Genomic DNA, 5,148 nt, shown 5'->3' with positions numbered 1-5,148 from the left:
GTCCAGTTCTGGTCACCAGTACTAAGAAAAGATGTCCTTGAGTTGGAAAAAGTCCAGCGAAGGGCAACCAAACTAATTAGGGGTATGGAGGACCAGAGCTACGAGACGAGGCTACTAAATTTAAACATGTTCACATTAGAGGTGAGGAGATTAAGGGGGGATATGATTTCCATGTACAAAATGTTTAATGGTGGTAGCAACATTAGCGATAAACTGTTTAAAATTAACTCCGTTACAAAAACTAGAGGCCATCACCTAAAATTGGTGGAAAAAAAATTCCAGCACAAGGGGCGAAGGGGGTTCTTCACAGTAAGATCAGTTAGGGTCTGGAACTCACTGCCACAGGCGGTGATTTCAGCAAATAATGTGGAATTGTTCAAGAAACTTTTGGACGATTTCTTAAGGGACCGTAATATACAGGGGTACGGGTACTCCTAGAATGAGATCCTAATAGGTTGGACTTGATGGACTAATGTCTTTATTCAACCTCAAATACTATGTAACTATGTAACTCTCTGTTAGATAATCCTGAATGCAGGACATTAATTTCCCATCGGTATTGGCAAATGCCGGTTCGGATAGGTTATACAGATCCCTGTAATAGTCTTGAAAGACATTAGCCATCACGTCTGGGTGGTATTGTAAAGTGCCTCCTTTATCTCTTATAGATGTCAGTCTGCCCACCGCTGAGTTAGCCTGTAGTTTACGCGCTAATAAAGTATGGGCTTTGTCCCCCCTTTCATAGTAGCGTTGTTTTAAATATGTCATCGACAATTCTACTTTATGAAGTTGCAGGTGGCGTAGGTGAGCTCTAGTTTTAATAATTTGCCGTAGAAGGGACTTGGAGGGGTTGGCCACCAGCTTCCTTTCCAGTGCCACTATCTCCTTCTTCAAACGGATCACAGTTGCCTGACTGTCTTTTCTGATTTTAGACACCAAGGCTATACAATGTCCCCGAATAGTAGCTTTGTGTGCTTCCCATAAAGTTGCCGTATGTGTGACCGTGCCCTCATTGAGTTCAAAATAGGAATTCAAAGCGGTGTTCAAGTCCTGCCTTGTAGATTCCTCTTTGAGAAGACTCTCATTCATTCTCCAATGACATCGTTTGATCTTGGAAGGATCCAAACAAAGTGTTACGTCAATGGGGGCATGGTCTGACCAGGAAATAACCCCTATATATGCTGTTGCCATGTTCCTCAAAGTTGGTGTGTTTACTAAAAGATAGTCTATCCTTGTGTGGGTGTGGTGTACTGCAGAGTAAAACGTATAGCGTTTCTCGGAGGGGTGTATCACCCGCCACGAGTCCATCAATGAATGTTGGCGGAGCAAGCGCCTGAAGTGTCTGGAAGTATATTCTGCCCCCCTCGGAGCTTGTCGTCCCGAGTGACCCAAGTGATCAAAAGCCATAGAGTATGGCATGTTAAAGTCTCCCCCCACTATAAGGTAAGTATGATCATGTTGTGCCACTCTTGTAAGAAGTTTTGTGAGAAATCCAATCTGTCCCGTATTGGGAGCATATATGTTACATATCGTGGCAGGAGTCCCCTGCCAAGTGCCATGTAGGATCACATATCTCCCTTGTCTATCTGTGAGAACTGTGTCAGGCTTAAACGTGCATGATTCTTTAAGTAATATGGCTACTCCTGCCTTTTTTTTCTTTTTGTGAGTGGAGGCGTATGCGCGGGGGTATAGGGAGGAAAGGAATTTAAAAGTGTTTAAGGGCGTGAAATGCGTTTCTTGCAAGAATATTATGTCCGAATTAGAGTGTTTGAATTCCCTGTAAGTCAAATTTCGTTTATATGGAGAGTTCAATCCCTTAACGTTAAGGGAGAACAATTTAGTTGTAGGGGCTGCCATCACTGTGATGTATTGCATGTAAAAGGATGTCGAAGGTCTCCCTTCCCAAGGAAGTGTAATGAAGACTAACCTGGCGTCCAGAGGTCCTGAAGAGGTTGCAGTTCAATATGTTACGAAGGAATGAAGTTGAGAAAAGAGAAGTATGAAGAGTAAAAGATACATGAAGCATTCTATGGAGAAAATAAACAACGTTAAGAGAACTAGTCAACAAAACTATCCACATAGCATACATAACAACATATGCACATTAGATTTCGAATATGACAATACAGATAGGAACAAGTGGGTATACCACGTCTTCCAATGCAACTGGACAATAATAAATATTAACCAATAGCTTTGAATAACTTAGAATTATATATCACCCACTGTGACTTAGTGTTTCGGGGGTGGGAACAGAATCGTAAATGTATAACGGTATGATTCTAGAACCCTGTCTTCCCCATCCAGAGCTGCTATTAAACAAACTAAGCTAAGAGCTTACTATCTTTAGATAAAATAACAATATAACTATTGTTTGTTGAAGGTCAACCCACGATTTGTATTAACTGCCTGCTAAGGTAAGGCACAAAACCAGGTACGGGTTAACATCTTCCCAATTGAAGTTTTCCAATAGCAACAATTGCTATGTGCTGCCTTCCTGTTGTTCAACGTGGGCGCCTCGGAGTAGAGGTCGGGAAGGAATGAGGAGACCTTCCGGTCGGCGTAGAAGTAATTTGCATGAACCTGGCAGACCGCTTGCCCGGGGTGGCCTTCTGCCATTGAGGTGGTTCCGGATCTAGGGTAGGTAGCGGATCCCATCCAGTCAAGGTCGGACATGTAAGTCTAAGGTCTGAGCAAAAAGATGATAAGTCCTCCGGGACCCTCAGCGTGGCGCTCTTACCATCTCTTCGGGCTGTTAGGCTGAATGGATACCCCCAGCGGTATGGGATGTTATTATCCCTAAGTAAGGTCAGCAAAGGCTGAAGGCAGCGACGCTGTTGTAAGGTGTGCCAGGACAAGTCTTGGTATATCTGAAGAGGGGCTCCATCAAATTCCAGTGACCGTAGAGCGCGTGCCTTTCTGAGGATCTCTTCTTTGACCGTGAAGTAGTGGATCCTGCATATCACATCACGCGGAGTGGAGGTAGAACCTCTAGGTCGTAGCACCCTATGGGCCCTGTCCATTTCGATTTTGTGGGAGGAGGGATTGCCCAATACGTTATTAAACAATGTTTGGAGAACAGCCTGAAGGTCTTCAGTATCGGTTGCCTCCGGTAGTCCTTTGATCCGTAGGTGGTTACGTCTGCCTCAATTGTCTCCACTCTACGCTGTAGATCTCTGATTACCAAAGCTTGGTCCACATAGTTGGTGTGCAACTGGGGGGGTCGGGAGAGGAATCGGCTCCTCTGGGCTTGTGGGGGAAGTGCATACATTCCCACTATGTGTACCTGTATCTAGTGTCTCCCCCCATGCCCAAATGAGTAGGAGAAGGCCAGACCTCTACCTCTCTCCCCTGTCCCCAGATATGCCTACCGTCCCCTGCGTCTCCTTCTGCCATCTGGCGATCCGGACTGGGCTGAATGGATCCCTCTATAGGTGATGTCGGGGAGCCCGTGGAGCTGGAGAACGAGGAAGGGGATACTTCTCCCCTCTGATTAGATCCCCTCGGGGTGTCGGCTAAGTGGTCGCCTCGTGCATTCTGTGTACGAGGGCCCGGCGGCGCCATTTTGTTTAGATGCCGGTCGGCGGCTTCGTGGGGATCGAAGTAGTTTTTAATGGTCGCCGGCTGACCTTGTTTTTTCCCCGTTTGTCTCGTCGACTTGGGGGGTCTGCGGTGTCCATGCCTGGTCATTTTGATCTCTGTAGAGGGCAGTTGTATAGCTCTATGTTGTAGCTCTGGACGGAGCACTCAGGAAGCACGTCTCTCTCAGTCCGCCATCAAGCCACGCCCCTCACCCTCAGATTTTTTAACATAAAACAATACTGTAATGTGTGCCTTACTGTAATCCATGGTTGTTTCCCTTCTCTTTGCTGCTCTTCCTTTTAAATCTGTATCTGTTCTCATGCTCTGCAGAACTTCTGTTTTGCAGCAGACTGCCTTGTCTCAGGAATAGATACATGGTGTCTGTGTATACGTTTCTATAGGCTTGTAACCTGTGCCAGCACTACAGGAAGAGGCCCTGAGCTGAAAAGGGAAGTACTCCCCAAGCATGAGAAGACATGAGGATTTAAAAGGAAGAGCAGCAAAGAGAAGGGAAACAACCATGGATTACAGTAAGGCACACATTACAGTATTGGTTTATGTTAAAAAATCTGAGGGTTTAATGTCACTTTAAGTATACAGTCCACGTAGCTTGGAGATTTGCTAACAATTCTAAAATGTATCTAAGTTAAAAGGTAATTGTGACTGATACTACAATTTGTTGCTTTTGCAAAGACTGGGAAGCTGCCAAACTCATACTAAGCTGCCACACGTTTGTCAGACTACTAAATTTCTTCCACTGTGCATTGAAATACGAGTTTGGATTATATGGAAATTCTCACTGAAATGATCAGAGTTCTTGCCATGTCAATTAAATATTGTCCTAATGTAACTATTCAGAAGTGTCCAGTGTGCGTTCTCACTGAAGGTATAGCTTATATTAGACAAGGAATGTGAAAAACCTATGACACTCTTGGGCACCTAGAGGAGAGGAATAACATGTCTCTTGCAGTACACCTTGCTGATGGTGTATGTGGGCAAATTGTGCTAACAGTGGGAGGGGCTTAAAGACACATGGTTAAAAAAAAAAAAACTGTTGTACCCACACAAAATGCTCTATTTACTGAACCAGGAGATATGTATAAACCTCAGCACAATTATATTTTTAAAAATTAAACTCTTCCATTACATACTGTATGCTTTTCAGCCTACCTTAAAGAACATTTCCAATAAAAGAGTCAGTGCCTATTACCCAGCATCTGTTGACAAAATAAGCACTTTGGCCAAAAGTATGTAATGTAAACTATAGTGCAAAGAGTGCAAGGGTCAGGAGTATATAATAAACTTAAAGTGGTCAGCAGTATGCCATATGTAGCCCAGTGTACAAAGTGTATTGCATACAGAGTGCAGTTCTTGGAACTGCAAAGCGCACGGAGTGCAGGGCTGAGGAGTGCATATCAAACAGCGTTTAGGGGTCAGAGGAACATAATGCACAGGGCATATGGGTCAGCAGTGTATAACAAAAGAGTGCAGAGGTCCTTAATGTGAACAGTGAAGGGTCAGGAGTAATTAACACACAGGTACCCAGTGTAAAACCAAAAATGATCT

The sequence above is a fragment of the Nanorana parkeri genome, unplaced genomic scaffold (genome assembly GCF_000935625.1).
Source record: "Nanorana parkeri isolate BGI_ZX_2015 unplaced genomic scaffold, ASM93562v1 scaffold1072, whole genome shotgun sequence".
Taxonomy (NCBI): domain Eukaryota; kingdom Metazoa; phylum Chordata; class Amphibia; order Anura; family Dicroglossidae; genus Nanorana; species Nanorana parkeri.
Note: the sequence above shows the minus strand (reverse complement) of the source record.